Raw genomic sequence first — 20,826 nt, forward strand, 5'->3', positions numbered from 1 at the left:
GATATGGGTTATGAATACAACTTTATTTGCTTTTATAAAGGATTAAGAACTTGAGGGGATTTAAAAATTTTGACTGGGCTTTCATGAATGGGAGATTTTTTTAATATAGTGAAGGCTATAAGAAAATTTAAACATTTATTTTATTTCATATCAAGATGGCTCCTGAGGTCTGCCCATAGTGGATGCTGGGTGAGTAAGAACAAAGGGTGGTGATTTGTTGGCATTAAGCTGGTATTTAGTTGAAATGGGTCTATAAGGGGCCATGAGGTGACTTCAAGTTAGCAGGGGGCTATAAGGGGCCACGGGGTTGGGGGCATGGGTTGCCATTAAGTTGGCATGATGACGTGGATAAACCATGGGGATTGGTTGGGGGGGTGAGAGGTATGAGGGGAGGGCTAGAGAGCCTAATATTTAACAAAAGAATTGGGACAAAGTCCCAGAGAACTGAGGCGGGCCTTTCAAACAGTCTTCCTCGGCACTCTACAGCACCGGTGGTTGCCTCCAATCTAAGTAAGGGGATGGTAGGTCCAGTTCTATCGCGAAACCCCTGAAACAAGTATCCCACCATTTGGGGAAGTTTCTCCCAAGGCGGATGCAGCGAGTTGGGAAATTTCCCAGTACGAGCTACTGGCTTCAGGAGTTAAAATCTGGCCTAAGAGTCTGAACAGTATTGAAGTGAAAAGGAATCTCCAGATTCACAAATCATTAAACACGTCAACAAAGGCCAACAAAGCCATAAAAATGTAAACAATATACTGGGGTTCATTACTGGTGAAAAAGTATTCAAAAGCAGAAAATCAATGTTAAACTTAAATGGAATCTTGGTTAGACCAGTATCATGCACAGTTCTGATCTCTATGTTACAATAATGTTATAGAAGCACTGGGTGCAAAAAAAGATTTACAAGGATGATACCAGAATGGGGAGGATACAACAATCAGGAAAGACTGAACAAGCTAGGACTAAATTGAAAAAGGACTGAGAAGTAGCCTGATGTGGGTCTTTAATATTATGAAGGACTTAGAAGGGGGACATCAAAACTAGAAACCATAAGGGTCATGAGGACTCGAAACGTCAACTTTGCTCTTTTCGGCCAATGCTGCCAGACCTGCTGAGTTTTTCCGGGTATTTCTGTTTTTGTACTAGAAACCATAATTATTAGTCATTAATAAATCCTATGAAGAATTCCATCTTTGCTCAGAGAATGCAAATATGGTACTCACTGCCATGTGGAATATTTGTGGCAAATTTGAGACCGGGAATTTTGCAGTGATAAACTCACCCCTCCCCCAAAGCCTGCCCTCCATCTACAAGGCACAAGCCAGGAGTCTGATGCAATACTCCCCACTTGCCTGGATGAGTGCAGCTCCCACAACACTCAGGAAGCTTGACACTATCCAGGACAAAGCAGCCCACTTGATTGGCACTCCATCCACCATCTTAAACATTCACTCCCTCCATCACTGATACACAGTGGCAGCAATGTGTACTATCTACAAGATGCACTGCAGTAACTCACCAAGGTTTCTTTGACAGCACCTTCCAAACCTGCGACCTCTACCACCTATGAACACCACCTCCTGCAAGTTCCATTCCAAGCCACACACTACCCTGTCTTGGAACTATATTGCCATTCCTTCACTGTCCCTGGGTCAAAATCCTGGAACTCCCTTCCTAATTGCATTGTAGGCGTTCCTACACCACATGGACTGCAGCTGTTCAAGAAGGCAGCTCACCACCACCTTCTCAAGGGCAATTAAGGATAGGCAACAAATGCTGATCCAGCCAGCGGCACTCACATCCCGTGAAAGAAAGTAAAAAATTAAATTAATGCATTTAAGGGGAAGCTATATGATTACCTGAGGGAGAAAGGAATGCAACAACAGTTTATATTTATGTAGCACCTTTAACATAATGGGCAGGATTTTTCCCTTGGCAGGGGTGCTCAGCGGGGATGGGCAGGGTCAGTCGAGAAGCTGACCTCTGCCCGTGATTGACTCCGCACCGTGATTTCACACTGGCGGGCAAATTAAGGGCCACCCAGCATGGAATGCAAGCGGCAACTCTCAGTGCTGTCTGTGTAGGCAGGGGAATGGGGGGAGGAGGGCAAGCGGGCTTAGCACGATCTTCGTGCATGTGCGCGAAAGAGCACTTCAATCTCCCTGAGGCACGGAGCTGCCTCAGGGAGATGAAGCACTGTTTAATAAAAATAATAAAGGAAATAAAACTGTCATAAAACATGTCACCTCATGTGACTCTGTCACATGAGCTGGAACATGTTTTCAATTCAAAAATAAAATTTTTATTTGATGTTTATTTGCTTTAGGGAACCTCATCTCGCCCGTAGATGAGGTTTCCTAAAAAATACAAAGGCCTTTTCGCCTATCTGCCGGCTGTTAGGTTGGACGGGCAGCGTAACTTTGAATTTAATTATCTTCTTAATGGCCTTAAAAGGCCTTTTAATTGTTGGCATGCGCCCACTGAATGAAATATCATGAGACTGCGCTATGATGTCGGTACACATGCCCGATGTCATTGCATGTCATTTTACCTTTGGGCATTTTGGGCGCATGCCCGCATGCCAAGCGTAATATCCTGCCCAATGAAACATTCCTTGGAACATCACAGGAGTATTATAAAACAAAGCATGACACCAAACCACATAAGGTTAGATGACCAAAAGCTTGGTCAAAGACATAGGTTTTAAGCAGTGTCTTAAAGGAGAAAAGTGAGGCAGAGAGGTGTAAGAAGGGTACTCCAGAGCTGTGGGCTGAGCAGCTGAAGGTATGGCCACTGATGCCGGAGCAATTAAATTTGGGATGCACAAGAGGTCAGAATTAGAGGATTGCAGATATCTCACAGGTTTGTGGGTCTGGAAGAGATTACAGATATAGGGAGGGGCAAGGCCGTGGAGGGATTTGAAAAGGAGACTGAGAATTTTAAGAACAAAATGTTGCTTGACCAATGTAGGTCAGCAAGGACAGGTGTGTTGGCAAAATGGGACTTGGTACGAGTTAGGACACGGGCAGCAGAGTTATGGATTACCTCAAGTTTACGGAAGGTAGAATGTGGGACACCAGCCAGGAGTGCATTGGAATGGTCAAGTCTAAACAGTAACAAAGGAATGAATGAGGGTTTCAGCAGCAGATGCGCTGAGACAGGGGTGATGACTCTTCTTCAGACCCTGAACACTCATATGGACTCAAAACGTTAACTCCGTCTTTCTCTCCATAGATGCTGTCAGACCTGCTGAGTTTTTCCAGCATTTTTTGTTTTTGTTTCAGATTTCCAGCATCGGCAGTATCGGCCTTTATCCAGGAGAAACATCTGCTGCAAGAACTAGAGCAACACAATTTTACATGTTTAGGCTTAGAAATTCACCAAAAAAATATACAAATTTGCAACAGCATGCCAACCTTGAAATTGATTCAGGAAGATACTAGATGGGTTTTTGAAAAGAGAAAGAATAAAGGGGCCAGGTGTAAAGGTTAGCTATGAACGCAGGAATGTTTGAGCACTTTTTAACATCTTATGAATAAAACATTGCTTGGATGGATAAAGATGTTCCAATTTATATACACAGCCGATCATGCATAAGGCAAATGCTTCAAATAACCTAAATAGACTATACAGCGTTTCCCCACAATGTACTGTCAGAGCCAGTCTCGAAAAGACACACCCCCAGGGCTGGGGTCACTGATCACCGAGTGAAGGGATCAGCATTCCAATCAGCGGCGATACGTCATAGAGCCCGCCCCCCCCACTCACTAACTTCTCTCTGTCTATTGGCTGAAGTGCTTGTATTAATATGGCCTGTAACTGATGGTAAACAGGCGCTGTCGCCAATCAGAATGAGACTGGTGTATGGGGCGGGGCTTCTATTCGAAGGACCGTCAGGCGATAGGGTCACGTGACTGGCTGGGCTCGCTCCATCGGCTGCGGGGAGAGTCTGAGATTGAGAGGGTGAGTGTGTGCCGGGTTAGAACAAAAACAGAATTACCTGGAAAAACTCAGCAGGTCTGGCAGCATCGGTGGAGAAGAACAAAGTTGACCTTTCGAGTCCTCATTACCCTTCAACAGTGCCGGGTTAGCCCGGGCCCGGGGGGATGATGGTCAAGCGGGGAGGGTGCTAATTTGAGTTTTAAATCCGGGGTAAAAAGCAATGTGAGGTAAACCTGGTTTTAAACCCTAGATAGTCTTTAACATGAGGTAAATCCAGTCTTTAACCTGGGGTGGGGGCCACTGTGGGGGTAAGCCTGGGGTGGGGGCCACTGTGGGGGTAAGCCTGGGGTGGGGGCCAAAGTGGGGTGGTGGCAAACTGAACTGCTTAGAAATCTGATAAAAGCAAAAAACTGCGGATGCTGGAAATCCAAAACAAAAATAAAAATACCTGGAAAAACTCAGCAGGTCTGGCAGCATCTGCGGAGAGGAACACTGTTAACGTTTCGAGTCTGAATGACTCTTCAACAGAACTGAGTAAAAGTAGAAGAGAGATGAAATATAAGCTTGTTTGGGGGGGGGGGGTGGTGGAGAGGTAGAGCTGGATAGAGGGCCAATGATGGGTGGAGATAACCAAAAATTGTCACAGACAAAATGACAAACAGGTGTTGAAGGTGGTGATATTATCTAAGGAATGTGCTAATTAAGGTTAGAAAGCAGGACAAGCAAGGTACAGATAGCCCTAGTGGGGCTGGGGTGGGGTGAAGGAATCAAAAAAGGCTAAAAGGTGGAGATAAAACAATGGATGGATATACATTTAAAAATAATAGAAATAGGTGGGAAAAGAAAAATTTATATAAATTATGGGAAACAAAAAGTGGGGGGGATCGGAAAGGGGGTGGGGATGGAGGAGAGAGTTCATGATCTAAAATTGTTGAACTCAATATTCAGTCCGAAAGGCTGTAAAGTGCCTAGTCGGAAGATGAGTTGCTGTTCCTCCAGTTTGCATTGAGTTTCACTGGAACAACCAGCTTATTTCACCTCTCTTCTATTTTTACTTAGTTCTGTTGAAGAGTCATTCAGACTCGAAACTTTAACTGTGTTCCTCTCTGCAGATGCTGCTAGACCTGCTGAGTATTTTCAGGTATCTTTATTTTTGCTTAGAAATCTGCACTCTCTTTGCCTGTTAAGAGTGCCCCCACCTCCTTCATTGCCTCATTTGCCCAAGGCAAGAACATTGATTGGTTTGAAAGATTCAAGTCTTGTTGGGCTGACTGTACTTGCTAGAGCTTAATAAAAATAAAATGATCAGTGATAAGCACAGAACAATAGTAAACTTCTGCTTGTTCAGCTAGAAACAGTTTCATATTTGGGAATTGATTTGCAAGATTATATGGAGCTCTTTGGGAAGAATTCTGACTAGTCTACTCTGCCAGATTCCATTGCTGAACCCCAGGTTGGTTGGATAGCATTTTAAAAGAACCAAATCTTTGGTTCCAATGAAGGAAAAATGCTTTGCTATAATTGTATGTAATGTCCTCAGGATGCCCCCAAAGTGTTTTTCAGGCAGTTAATTTCTTTTGACGTGTAATCATTATGATAATGTAGACAAATCTAGCAGCCAATTTGTCTACACCAAGGTCTCACAAACAGCCATGAAACGGCTGATGGTCTTGGTTGAGGAAGTAGAGAATAAGCAGGAATGCAGGACATCTGAAATAAAACAGCCAGAACAAAAAGATATAATGATTGGAATGTTGCTCACTGGTTAGAGCTGGTGATGGTCAGGCAGGAGAATCCCAAAACAAATGTGTGAACCATGGATAGAAATGATGAGCGCTAATATTTTACAAAGATGACTGCTGTGTCCTGTTGTTTTCTTTGTGCCCAGTGATTCTTTGTGTCATGTTTCTGTCCACCCAGGCCAGCCCTACAGCTAAAACAGTTTTCATAATGTCAACTAGTTTTGGGTGCCGTAATATATGATTGATACTGATGATTTAGTTTTTAAAAATTCTTTCATGAGATGTGGGTGTTGCTGGCTAGGCCAGCATTTATTGTCCATCCCTAATTGTCCTTGAGAAGGTGGTGGTGAGCTGCCTTCTTGAACCACTGCCATCCATGTGGTGTAGGTACACCCACAGTGCTGTTAAGGAGGGAGTTCCAGGATCTTGACCCAGTGACACTGAAGGAACGGCGGTATATTTCCAAGTCAGGCTACTGAGTGGCGGGGGTGGGGGTGGAACTTGCAAGTGGTGGTGTCCCCATGTTCTCCAGCTGATATAAACAAAAATTCCCATGGTATTATTTGAAGAGCAGGCCAACATAATCAAAAGCAGATTATCTGATCATTTATCTCAGTGCTGTTTTGAGGACATTGCTGTGTGCAGATTGAAATCACAATTTCCTACATTGCAATAGAGACTGTTTCAAAAAGTACTTTGAGCTGTGAAGTGTTTTAGGATGTGAAAATTCATTTTTTAAGATAACAAGAAAGAAGTTAGAATATTGTTAAAACTAGTCATTTTATTCAGTTATCTAATTTGCCACCTGCTAATGTACATTACACATTTTAATTATAGTAATCCAACTGCAGCCGTTTGGTAATCTTACCATCTTGTCCTCATTTAAAGGGAAACTTAGTGTTGGGGAATAGAATAGTTTTCTTAAGGCACTCAGCTCACATAGTATTAAAAGCAAATAACTACAGATGCTGGAAATTTGAAGCACAAATGGAAAATTCATTGATACATTCAGTCAGCATCTGTGTACAGAACAGACAAGTTAAAGTTTCAGTTGTAGCTACTTTAGAACTGGTAACACTGATGATTGGTGATTTATTTCATGGATAGTATGGTCAGATGCCAAATAAAGCTCCTTGCACTCTGCCCTAACAAAGTGCTTCAGGCCTGGTCAACTTGACATTTTCTAAATGATGTTGCAAATTAATGCTCTACGTGGAGTACTTGGTTATGTCAGCTCAGACCATGACACTTGGAATTGGACTGAGACTGCCCAAACTCATTTCATTAAGTGCCCTTGCTGTTAGAAGACTTGCTTCTATTAGCCTGAGCTAGATTTCGTTTCATCCAGAGATAGGGCGAGGGCCTCATTTAACCCTCAGCATCACCCTTGTTTTGAGGCTCATACAATCTTAACATTTTCTGCTACACTTAGATGGTGTCTGGCTTTACTCCTGTATTAAAGCGATTGTCAGCAAATGAGGGGCAAGACAGTATTTGTTTAAACAAAGGCTGACGCATCGCAAAACAAGGTAGAAATCTAGCAGACTACTAGAGCAGTAAAAGAAAACAACCAAGCGATACAAAGAAAACGATAAAAGTGCAGTAAATATGTTTTTAAGAAAAGAAATTGCAAGCAGTATCGAGACTAACAGCAATTTTTTTTTAAAGTGGCAAAGAGGAATATGGGCCCATTAAAGTTTGATGCATGTGGGACAGTGATGGACAATAAGAAATTGGCAGACTTGTTAAATGATTTCACAATGGAGGAAGATGATAAAATACCAGTGGCACAAAGAAACTTGCAGATCTGGGAAGTAGAGGAATTTAGTAGATTTTCATACACATTTTCAAAATGGTGATGGAGAAAAAGACATAATTGACAAACCATTGGGGCTGGATGGTTCCACCATCCCAGGGTGTTAAAAGATAGAGAAGGAAATTGGAGATGCATTAATGATTTTCTGACGCTCTCTACCTTCAGGGATTCTGTTTTTGATGTGGAAAATTTCAAATGCCACACCATTATTTAAGGTGGAAGAAACCAGGTAGTGTCAGACCTGTCAGTTTAATATCAATTGCAAGGAAGTTATTAGAATGTGTCAGGTTTTTCTCCCCCCACCCCCCCAAGCCCCTGCGTTGTCTTGAATGAAATCTAGAATAATTCTTGACCTTAAAACTGCTGGTCCACACACAACCATGCTTTGCTTGTCATCAGAGGTGGGCCGAGAAGCAAGTTACATTGTCCTTTTGGTCAACTTATTTTGGCATATAGCAGGCAAATATTTCATGCCTTAAAGCAGTAGGAACATGTAGGGGAATTATAAAGTTTTAAGTTGCACTTTTCCAGGTTCATAGAGGCCTACCATTTCCAGATTCCACTGATGCTATCTGCTGACATGTGGACACTGGACTCCCATGGGTTTCCATCTCTAGGCTGGAAACCAGGTGGGTGTGTCAGCAAAATTCAGTGTCAGATGCAAACTGAGCTACATTCTGCTGGTACTGAATTTTTCTAATGTGTATTTCTAAAGGAAATTATAACGAAGATGTGTGGTTATGCTGCAGCTGTTTATCCATAGAATGACTCAAAATTGAAAGGAGAGACTTGAAATGGCAAATCACTACAGCCTAGAAAAGGATCTCCTACAGCAAAAAGGGTTTTTAAAACTTACATGAACACCTTCATGTGGTGAGTACTTTTAAGTAAAACTTATTTTTGTAGAGATTAACTTTACAACCATCAGTCTAATCCAACAATAGTGAAAAAATGTTTGGTGCATCTGAGACTGGGAACTCCCTATTTGTGAATTTTTGTCATGAACTTGCTTCCCATGAGTTAGCCACCTCTTAAAATCTCTTACCATGGTTGCAGATTTAGCAAATGTACTTTCCACTTTTCTCGCCTACTGTTGTGGAATCATTGACTCTGCAACTGCAAGTTGGTTTCCCATGTCTTGTCTTAAGTTGGTCTTCGTGTGATTCCCAACTATTTGGCTGTGGACCGTTATGATCTTTTCCTCACACATGCACTTTCAGCAGGGTTCACTGGAAAGAAATCAGAAGTGGATACTATGAAACCACTTTCTTTGACCAACCTGGGGAAGTGCTTGTGGCATAATGTTACACCCTTGCCATTCCAGATGAGAATTAAGTTAACACAGACTAGAAATTGAACTTGAACCTTTCTGATTTGTATGGCTCAGAATTGATATTTTACTTTAGATTTTACCTTCTTGAACATGTTTTTTATATGCACATTTATCTCACTTTTATTGTGGGGCATTTTACTATTGGTACTATTTTATTGAAAAGAATCAGATAGTCAAATTCATTACTATCTAGAGATTTTTCAAATTAATTCTTGAAATATAGGTGTTGTTGGCAAGGCTGGCATTTATTACCAATCCTGAGTTGCCATTCAAAAGGATGCAATGAGCAACCTTCTTGAACGACTACAGTCTGTGTAGTGAAGGTCCTCCTATAGTGCTGTTAGATAGGAGTTCCAGATTTTTGACTGACTGATGAAGGAACAGAAATATATATTCAAGTCAGGTCAGGTGACTTGGGAGGAACTTGCAATGATGGTAACTGAGTTGATGTATGTGTGTCTGGCCTGGGAAAGCAAAAATTAGAAACTCTAGATCACATGACTGTAGTGCAACTGGGGAAGGAAAGGTTCAAACTGCCATTTGATTGGCTGGGGGATTGCTAATGTCCATTTTACCATTTACCTCAGCATGAAACAAGGAATATTGTGAGTGCTGTAAACTTTTTAATGTTTGTCATTAGATTTTATCGGAGAAACATATGGAATGTGACTTTTTTTAGCTTTTGTTCATCAGTAATGTACCTCTGACTCTGGATCCATTGTTGTCTCTGGAGCACTGGAGGGGATAGTGAGTGTTCTCAAACTACCTGTATGAGAGTGCAAGAGGTGGGTTGCTTTGCACCCAGCAAGTGAAGACCTTAACAAAACAAAAGCTCTTCACGTTTAATTATACATCATCAATCAATACCTTGGATATGTTTTTTATGACTGCGCCGCTTCAATTGTACATAAGGATTAGTTCAGTTCCATGCACTATTAAGTTGCATTGGTCCTACAGGTCACCAGTGTTTACTAATTTTCACAGTTTAGACAAAAACAGAAAAGGAAATAAAGTGTGCAGCTAGGTTGATGAAATCTCATAATTTATTAAATTTTGATGGTGTTAATAAATTTCACTTCTTATTTTGGGGTTTACAATTCTGCCCAAGAAGGCTGTATTTATATTTCCTGTAAAGCTGCATTAGGTAATATTATTGTAAAGACACTTCTTGTTTCATTCAGATTAGACAAAGCTGCACAGCAACACCCATCTACAATTGGTTGCAGAGGAAATGGATTAGCAAAGAACAAATATTCAGGCATGGAGGATGGGGATTAAAAGCTTGTGTTTTAACTCCTACATTGCCACAAGTATATGACACACTTAAAGGTTGAGCAAAAATTCATGATTGAGTTGAAAATCAGATATATCAAATCAAACATATTCACATATCCAGTTTATGAAGTGTCAGAGACATTTTTAATCCATTGTAAGTGTGCATGATGAATGAGTAAGTTGCAGAAAACTGAGCTTTTAACCTTTTTCATTTATTGTTGGAAAGCTATTGGCTTCCATTGCCATTGTTACCTGGAGTCCATGTTAATCTAAGGCAAACCATTCTTCACTCTATTTGGGTTCACCTGCTGTGTCCCTACATAGCTCATTCTGCTCCTTTTGCAACTAATCCACTGAACAATCATTCCTGCTCCAACTAGGCCTGATTATTTATTCATTTAGGAGAAGTGGTGGTATATTGGTATTGTCACTGACTAGTGTTCCAGAGACCCAGGATTATGTTCTGGGGACCTGGGTTCGAATCCCACCACTCCAGATGGTGAAATGTGAATTCAATTAAAAAAAAATCTGGAATTAAAAGTTTGATGACCATGAAACCATTGCCGATTGTCATAAGAAAAATGTCACTAATGTCCTTTAAGGAAGGAAATTTGCCATCCTGGTCTGGCCTACATGTGACTCTTAAACACCCTCTGAAAAGGGGCAATTAGGGAGGGGCAATAAATGCTGGCCTAGCCAGCAACACCCACATCCCATGAACGAATTTAAAAAAAAAAATGAAGTTCAGTTTTTCTACTGTGCTTACTGTAATCACAACTATAGAATTGCAGGATGGATGAAGATGGATTTGGGAGTCAGAGAATAGTAGTAGTTGGGATTGTGATTCTCCTCCTTCCTCGTTTGCCTGCTAAACCTGAGTGGCTCCCAGCTAACCTGCTGGCATGTTTCCCCGTCAATGTGAAATACTTCCTGGCCCATACACCCTTTGTACGACTTTTTTTATAAGCCCTTGGTAATTGTTATGTCCAAGGTTACCTTTTTATTACATGGGATTGTACTTACAATCCCATGTAATAAAAAGAAAGATAATTTCAATCATTCAGTCAATGGAATACTGGCCTTGATGAATTTTCTGATTTGTCTTTCCTTATGCTTGTGTCAATATGTTTCTTGTTTTGTACAGATTTATTATATGAAACAACTTGAATGGAATCTATGATCTCTTTGTCAAGATTGTTATTAGGAAGTACTTCAATGAAAGCATGATTAATATTTGTAAATATCTCAGGGTAGAATAGTAGATTCAAAAGTTTCTAGAGCAATTCAAGAGGCAGTGGACACTGAGTTATCAGTGGTTTCTATGATGAGATGAGCCGAATACGCTCTCTTATTGTATTTTTATTATCTGTATGAACCTTTATATTTTCAAACTAATACAAGGTGGCTTGCATCAAGTGAACATTTTAGAAAGTTACCTTGGGGTTTTATAGCATTATTAAACATCAATTCAAACTCAGTGTGGCTCATTTTCCTTGGAGGTTGGGTGAATCAAGGACTATTTAAAGGCAGATTGGCTCCAAAAGGATAAAAGTGGGGGTAGAAGATTGCAGCTTGGTCGATCGTTCCATGTTCTAGGTAATCAGATAGCTGAACCATACGTCTTTATACAGAACACTGAAGCAAAATGCTGCAGATGCTGAAAATCTGAAGTGAAAACAAAAATTGCTGGAAATAGTCAGGTCAGGCAGCATCTACGGAAAGAGAGTGAGTTAACAATTCAGACCGATGAACTTTCATTAAAATCAGCTTAGTTTGTATGGGAGATTGCAGCTCTAATGTTCAAGTTGTTTTATATAAATAATCTTTGTTGCCTTTTGATTTTTTTTGATTTAATGAACGTTCAAAAAATGTTGCAAATGTCAGGTAGCTGCAATTCGATGTGTAGCATGATCCTGAATTGGGTAAGCAGTGGGGAAACTTACTGACTTATCATGTGCTGATAAATTGCACAGTTTTAGTCAGTTCGACTCCAGTAATACGTTTGATGCACAATGGAATTCCATATTGTCAACTGTACAGTTTTCTAGGCTTGGGTAAGTGGAATGTGTCCTATGGATAACAAGTGTGGACATTATATCGACGAGTAGAAGACCTGCTAATATGGATTTATTAATAGCTTGATCTAAAGATGACTGGGAACTTCCAATTGTGACTAGGGGTGCATTTTTTTGGGACCAGGAGAAAGCTCTGAATACCTGTACTTGCAGGCATGTAGTGATCTGTTCCCATTTGTTAAATAATATTTTGATAGAATGATAGGGTACTTAGGAAAGCTTTTTTGCTTGCTTTGGTCAAACCATGTTTGCCTAAATTGCAGATTTATTCTTTGTAGTACCAAAGCCAAACAGCAACAAGGCTGCATCCTCGAAGAGGTCTTTCTTTACCCATCTCTAGAGCCAGGTTAGAGTGTAACTACAATGAATACTGTCACATCAGTTATATTTGTCACATTTTCACTGCTGTAAAATAGAAGCTGCTTTGCAACAGTTCAGAATTAGTAGTATAGCTGTGCACTCAAGTATGATTGGGTCTTGGTCTGTTTCAAGCACTCTCCTGCCTGTCGTCATTGTCGTCACCCCGTCCAGTTAGCTGGAGCTGGTACCTGGATTGTTGGCATAAAAATTGGATTAAAATTTTCTTTTCATACTCATTCACAGGATATGAGTGTCACTGGCAAGGCCAGCATTTGTTGCCCATACCTAATTACCTGTGAGAAGCTGGTGGTGAGATGCCTTCTTGAAACACTATCTGTGTAGTGAAGGTACTCCATGGTAATGTTGGGGAAGGTATTTGTCAGACCTGCTGAGTTTTTCCAGCTATTTTTGTCTCTGTTACGGTATTTCATTATTTTGACCTAGCAGTTAAGGAGGAGCAGTCATGTATTTCCAAGTCAGGACTTGGAGGTAGTGGTGTTCCCATGTGCCTGCTGCCTTTGTCTTTCAAGACAGTAGAGGTCGTGAGTTTAGGAGCTGCTGTTGAAGAAACCTTGGTGTGATGCTGCAGTGCATTTTGTAGATCTCAAATGAAATCGAATAAAATTTGCACTTAACTCTCATATGAAATAAAAACAATAGGAAAATGTATCTAGGTACTGTAAGTATTTGAGGGAGCCTGCATTTTGGTAGTTTGATTACTTATTTCATAGTAATAAAATCAAAGTAAATCCAAATACAATTCCTTTAGCAGTAGCACAGAGGAATAAGCAGAACAGTTTTCCCCATTCCTTTGGATAGAAACGCAGGTCTGTCTCTTCAAGGTTTTCTTTCAATTCTCTATCAGCAGCTCTAGCCTGTCCCCCTTCCTGCTGTGTCAGTTCGCTCAGTGGTCTAGGTTCATCGGCTTTACGATCATGCCTTTCTGGAAATGTTACTTTACTTAACTCCAAACCCCTTAATTATAGTGAATGATGGTGAAGGAGAAGTAGTTGAGACACTGCAAAGGCTAAAAATTGGTAAAGTGGAGGTATTATGAGAATGGCTGGATGTTGATAAGTCACCAGGGCCAGATGGGTTGCAACTCTTAATGCTGAGCAGAATAAGGGTAGAAATTGCAGCAGTACTGGATACAATCATCTAATCCTCCTCTGATTCTGGGGTGGTAACTCACTCAGACAAGTGTAGGTTAATTGAGGAAAGCCAGCCTGGATTTGTTAAAGACAATTTGTGTTCAGCCAACTTGATTTGAGTTTTTTTAATGTAACAGAAAAGATTGGTGAGGATAATGAGGTTGATGTGGTGTACTGGACTTCCCAAAGGCATTCAGTCAAGTGCCACTTAATACCAGTAAAATTGAAGCCCATGGAATAAAAGGAACAGTGGCAGTATAGATATGAAGTTGACTGAGTGACAGAGTAGTGGTAAATGGTTGATTTTTTTGGACTGGAGGAAGATATACAGTGGGGTTCCCTATGGGTCAGTACTAGGACACTGCTATTCTTGATATTAATGACTTGGGTGTAAGGGGTACAATTTCAATATTTGTAGTCAACACAGGTATTTTTGGACTGTGAGGATGATAGTGACAGTCTTCAAGAGGACATAGGCTGGTGGAATGAGCAGACGTGACATGAAATTTAATGCAGGGAAGTGTGAAGTGATTAATTTCGGTGGGAAGAATGAAGAGAGGCAATATAAACTAAAGCATGTAATACTAAAGAGAGTACAGGGTCCAGTGGATACATGTGCACAAATCATTGAAAGTGGCAGGGCAGGTTGAGAAAGCGGTTAAAAAGGGATACGGGATCCTGGGCTTTATAAATGGAGGCATAGATTTAAAAAGTAAGGTAGTTATGATAAGCCTTTATAAAACACAGGTTCAGCCTCAAATGTAGCTTATGTCCAATTCTGGGCATCACATAGGAAGACTTTTTAGAGAGGGTGCAGAAAAGTTTTGAGTGGTTCCAGGGATGTGGGATTTCAGATGCATGGATAGATTGGAGAAGCTGGAGCTATTCTTTTTGGAGAAGTGAAGGTTGAGAGGAGATTTAGTAGAGGCATTCAAAATCAGGAGGCCTAGACAGAGTAGACAGGGAGAAATTATTCCCATTGGTGGAAGGTACACCTACAATACATGGATGATAGCAGTTCAGGAAGGCAGCTCACCACCACCACCTCAAGGGCAGTTAGGGATGGGCAATAAATGCTGGCCTAGCCAGCGACGCCTACATCCCATGAAAGAATAGAAACAAAGGGGTCAAGAACACAGATTTTAGGCGATTGGTTTTAAAAAAAACCCAGGGTGACATGAGGAAAACTTTTTTGTGCAGCGAGTGGTTAGAATATGGAATGCACTACTTCAGAAGGTGGTGGAGGCAGATTCAATCATGGCTTCCAAAAGGGAATTGGAGAAGCACCTGAAGAGGAAATTTGCAGGACTACAGGGAAAAGGAGGAAGTGCTAAATTGCTTTTGCAAAGACTCAGCATAGACTTGACGGGCAAAGTGGCCTCCTGTAAAATAACTATTCATGATTGCGAACATATATACAAATAGGAGCAGAAGTAGACCATTTGGCCTGTTGATCCTGTTCCGCCATTCAATAAGATCATGGCTGATCTGTTTGTATTATGAATTCCACATTCCCATCTACCCCTGATAACCTTAGATTCTTGTTTGGCAAGGGAATCAATCTACCTCCATCTTAAAGGTAGTAAATAACCCCACTTCCGCCGCCATCTGAGGCAGTGTTCCAAAGTCACACAACCCTTTGAGAGAAAAAAATTCTCTTCATCTCTGTCCTAAAAGGGTGCCCCTAATTTTAAAATAGTGACCCCCTAGTCCTGGACTCACCCGCAAGAGGAAACATCATTTCCACGTCCACCTTGTCAAAGCCATTCAGGATCTTATATACTTCAATCAACTCACCCCTTACTCTTCTAAACTCCAGTGGAAACAAGCCCAGTCTGTCTAACCTTTCCTCATAAGACAACTCGCTCATCCCAGGTATCAATCTAGTAAACGTCCTCTGAACCGCCTCTAATGCATCAACATCCTTCATTAAATAAGGAGACCAAAACTGCACACAGTATTTGAGATGTGGTCTCATCAATGCCCTGTATAACTGAAGCATAACATCCTTATTTTTATGTTAAATCCTCTCGTAATATAGGATAGCATTCCATTAGCCTTCTTAATTACTTGCTGTACTTGCATACTAACTTTTTGTGACTCATGCACGAGAACACCTAGATCCCTCTGCAGTCGTTCTCCATTTAAGTAATACTCTGCTTTTTTATTCTGCCTGCAAAAGTGAACAACTTCACAATTTCCCACATTGTATTCCATCTGCCAGATATTTGCCCACTCCCCAACCTACATCTGTCTGTCTGCAACCTCCTTATATCCTCTTCACAACATACTTTCCTACCTATCTTTGTGTCATCTGCAAATTTAGCTACCATGCTTTCACTGTCCTCATCTAAGTCATTGATATCAATTATAAAAAGTTGAGGCTCCAGCACATACCCCTGCGGGACTCTTTTCATTCCATCCTGCCAATCAGAAGATGACGTATTTATGCATACTCTGTTTTCCCTTAGCCAACCAATCTTCTATCCATGCTAATATGTTACCTTCTGTACCATGAACTTTTATTTTCTGCAATAACCTTTGTTGTGGCACCTTATCAAATCCTTTCTGGAAATCCAAGTACAGTACATCTACAGGCTCCCCTTTATCCATGGCGCAATAACTCCTTCAAAGAACTCTAATAAATTGGTAAAACATGATTTTCCTTTCACAATACTATGCTGACTCTTCCCAATTACCTTGAGTTTTTCTAAGTGCCCAGCTATAACCTCCATAATGATCAATTCTAGCACCTTCCCCATGGCAGATGCCAGGCTAACTGGCCTATAGTTTTCTGCCTCTCTCCCTTCTTGAAAAGAAGGGTTATATTTGTCACTTTTCAGCCTGATAGAACCTTTCCAGAATCTAGCAATTTTTGGAAAATTAACATCAACACATCTACGACCTCATTGGCCACCTCTTTTAAGACCCTAGGATGAAGTCCATCAGGGCCTGGAGACTTGTCAGCCTGCTGCTCCAACACTTTGCTCAGTAAGGCTTCACTGGTGATTGTTATTTCACCAATTCCCCCCCTCCCTTCCACCTCTTGATTTGCAGCTATCACTGGAATGTTTTTTAGTATCTTCTGTCATGAAGACAGAAGCAAAATATTTGTTCATTCCATCTGCCATTTTCTTATTATCTACTACTAACTCCCCCTGTCGCTCTCTAGAGGATCAACACATTTTATTTACTCTTTTCCTTTTTAAATACCTGAAGAAGCTCTTGCTATCTGTTTTTACATTTCTAGCTACTTCTCATACTCTAATTTCTTTCTCCTGATTAACCTTTTAGTCATTCTTTGCTATTCTTTATATTCTGACCAATCATCTGTCCTGCCACTCATCTTTGTGGAGCTGCATGCTTTTTCCTTAAGTTTGATGCTTTCCTTAACATCTCTGGTTAACTACGGATGGTGGCTCCACCCCTCAGAATATTTCTTTATAGAAGGAATATACTTATTCTGAATATCCTGAAATATCCCCTTAAATGTATCCCAGTGCTCCTGTATTGACCTACCCTCTAGCCTAGTATCCTAGTTCACTTCAGCTAGCTCAGCTCTCATGCCCACATAGTTGCCCCTATTTAAGTTTAAAATACTAATCTTAGACCCACACTTTTTCTCTTTCAAACTGAATGTAAAATCCAATCATATTGTGGTCGCTGCTACCTAATGTACCTTTACTCTGAGGCCATTAATTAATCCTGTCACATTACACAATACCAAGTCTACTATAACCTGCTCTCTGGTTGGTTCCTAATAAACCGTCTCAAACATTCTACGAACTCCTCATCCAGGCCACTACTGCCAGTCTGATTTTTTTCCAGTTCACGTGTAGATTAAAGTCACCCATGATTATTGCCGTCCCTTTATAATAAGCACTCAATATTTCTTCTTGTATACTTTGTCCTACATTGTGTTAGGGGGCCTAGTGTTAGGGGGCCTGTAGACCACTCCCACAAGTGATTCTTTCCTCTACCTATTCCTCATCTCCGCTCAAACTGATTCTACATCCTGATCTCGTGAACCAAGGTCATCTCTAACTATTGTGCAAATGCCATCCTTGATTAACAGTGCTACCCCTCCACCTTTACCTAGCTTCCTATTCTTCTTGAATGTCATATACCCTGCAATATTTAGGACCCAATCCTTCTCATCCTGCAGCTACATCTCCGTAATGGCTCAGATCATATTCATTTACTTCAATGTGCGCTATCGATTCATTTACTTTATGAATGATACACACATTCAGATACAGAGCCTTTAGTTTTGCCTTTTTGTTATCTTTGTAACTGTAGTCTTGACTGTTGGTGCATTCTTAGGTTTTTTTTTCTCTCTTCCTTCCTGCCATTCTCTGACCCTCATTTCCCATATTACTACTTTGCTCTCCTGCAGTGACTCTACCCCATGATTTGCAACATCTGCCCAAGCTTTATCCCTTAGCCCCTCCTTGTTTAGGTTAAAGCCCTTTCTACCTCCCTGGTTAAGTGGCTTGCAAGAACACAGTCCCAATGGTAGAGCCCCCACTTTCCCCAGTATTGATGCTAGTGGCCCACGAATCAAAACCCACTTCTCCCACAGCAGCCTTTAAGCCATGCATTCATCTCTCTAATGATGATTGCATGATTGCTTCAGAATGCAGATCATCATAACTGAGTGCAAATGAACAGTGTTGTGTGCAGAATTATGTCAAATTTTCCTGGTAAGGGAATATGATCTTCCCTCCATCATAAGGTCAGAAGAGGGGATGTTTGCTGACGATTGTGCAATGTTCAGCACCATTCGCAACTCCTCAGATATTGAAGCAATCTGTGTCCACATGTAGCAAGACCTGGACAACGTTCAGACTAGGGCTGATAACTGGCAAGTAACATTTACAACACACAAGTGCTGGTCAAGACCACCTCCAACAAGAGAAAATCTAACCATCAACCCTTGATGTTCAATGGCATTACCATCGCTGAATCCCCAACTATCAACATCCTGGGGGTTACCATTGACCAGAAACTGAACTAGACCAGCCTTTTAAATACTGTGGTTACAAGAGCAGGTCAGAGGCTAGGAATCCTGTGGTGGGTAACTCATTGCCTGACTCCCCAAAGCCTGTCCACCATCTACAAGGCACAAGTCAGGAACGGGATGGAATACTCTCCACTTGCCTGGATGAGTGCAGCTCCAACAACACTTAAAGCTCAACAACATCCAGGACAAAGCAGCCCACTTGATTGGCATCCCATCCACCATCTTAAACATTCACTCCCTCCAACACCAATGTACAGTGGCAGTAGTTTGTCCTATCTACAAGATGCACTGCAGTAACTCAGCAAGGCTCCTTCAACAGCACCATCCAAACTCACGACTTCTACCACCTAGTAGGACAAGGGCAGCAGATGGATGGGTGCAACACCACCTGCAAATTCCCCTCCAAGCCACTCACCATCCTGACTTGGAACTATATCCTTCACTGTCGCTGAGTCAGAATCCTGGAACTCTCTCCCTAATGACACTGTGGGTGTCCCTACATCAGATGGACTGTAGCAGTTCAAGAAGGCAGCTCACCACCTTGAGGGCAATTAGGAAGGGGCACTAAATGCTGGCCTAGCCAGCAATGCCCACACCCTGTAAAAGAATAAATAAAAAGAAAGTTATTACTACAGCTCACTGAGCATAACAAGGACAATCCTGTTCCTAATGTATGTAGGTCCATAATGTAAAACCATCAATGGTTATAATTTAGCATTAATTATGGCAGTCTCAGTTGGAATCTGCTATATAAATGGCTAATTGGGAAGAAAATTTAGATCACTTTTCATTCCTGAGTATTGACATTTCTTGCTTTGATCAGTATAATAACCCCACTTTGTTTTACAGATACTGGAGAATGATTTGAAGGTTGCTTTAATTGATGGGTTCAAATTGTGGTTAGAGCTTTGGGGACATCTTTCATATTGTCACCGGAATCCTTTGGTTAATTTATTGTACATCATTATTGTAGTCTTGTGTTAGCTAATTATGTTTGACCCAAATAATTATTCCAGTAAAATTTAATACCATTGCTTCTTGATAGCTAGTGATTGTGCTCAAAGCAACTGAACAAAGTTGAACCCTATTTTAATACATGATACCTAAGAGTGTGGTATAGTTTATAATCTGGCTGTGGGGTTCAGTTTTACTCTTATCTTGAATGAAATACTGGAAACAGATTCCACCACTGTAGCTTGCTTTTAGCTATCCATTATTTTACAGGATAGTACTCAATGAACAAAGCTTTAAAATTGTTTAATTTTCAAATTGGAAGTTATGCTTTCATTCGTGTGTCATTAACTTTCCTAAATTGCAGCCTCTGAGCCGGGTTCAAGCTTCACTCCAGAGCCCTGAGCACTTAATTTAAGCTGGCACTTCAGTGCAGTATTTAGGGATGAGACGTTAAACTGAGGCCGAGGCTCATTCTCCATGAATGTAGTGACTTGCAGTTACAAAATAATTTATTCACAAAACTACTTGCTTTGTGAGGTTAATTTGAAATCATAACGAACCATCACAGCTTTGAATGTGCCAACATTGGCAAATGGATAAGCCAGCAGAGAAAGTAAAAATTGGTTTACTTCCCATTAAGGCTGCTACAGTGCTAACGACAGAATTCTGTAATGGATCAGCAATTCCTGTAAATGTGACATTTTATTAAATAGTATTTTTCTGGGTTTTTTTAAAGTTTCATACAAAGGTGCAGTCTTGTAAGCTGAAGTTCACAACTTTAAACTTCATTTATTACAACAAAAAAAACCTTCAAAGGATTTGTGTCCACTATTCACTTATTTGGCTAAGAAAATGTAACAAGTAGCCCCTGACTGGGGCCGCATTAAATACATCCAGTTCAGTTGTGGATATTGGAGAGAACTCCCCTGCTCTTCAGTTGGTTCTGTATGTTTTTTCTGTACTTCTGAGATAGCAGAGGAGATCATGGTTTTAACACTGCATCTGACGGTGCAGCACTGCCTCAATAAGTGTTAGCCTGTATGCTCAAGTCCTGGAGTGAGACATGAAACCATGCCTAACAAGTTTTTCTTCTGATTTCTTTATCACCACTTCAAAAGTTTTACTTGTGTAGTACCACATAAACTGCAAAACACA

At 40.9% G+C, this 20,826-nt stretch overlaps 1 protein-coding gene across 2 annotated transcripts in view; it reads left to right on the forward strand.

Moving 5' to 3' along the window:
* Positions 1-3,891: 3,891 nt before the first annotated feature.
* cln8 (CLN8 transmembrane ER and ERGIC protein) overlaps positions 3,892-20,826 on the forward strand; it is a 35,265-nt gene continuing 18,330 nt past the window's right edge. The window contains exons 1-2 of one of the 2 annotated variants that reach the window (XM_041187550.1): positions 3,892-3,963; positions 8,250-8,373. The gene's annotated coding sequence lies outside the window, so the exon portion shown is untranslated. The remainder of the gene's footprint in view (positions 3,964-8,249; positions 8,374-20,826) is intronic. The other variant, XM_041187551.1, reaches the window with a different exon arrangement.

This window comes from Carcharodon carcharias, chromosome 5, assembly GCF_017639515.1.
Source record: "Carcharodon carcharias isolate sCarCar2 chromosome 5, sCarCar2.pri, whole genome shotgun sequence".
Classification (NCBI taxonomy): Eukaryota; Metazoa; Chordata; class Chondrichthyes; order Lamniformes; family Lamnidae; genus Carcharodon; species Carcharodon carcharias.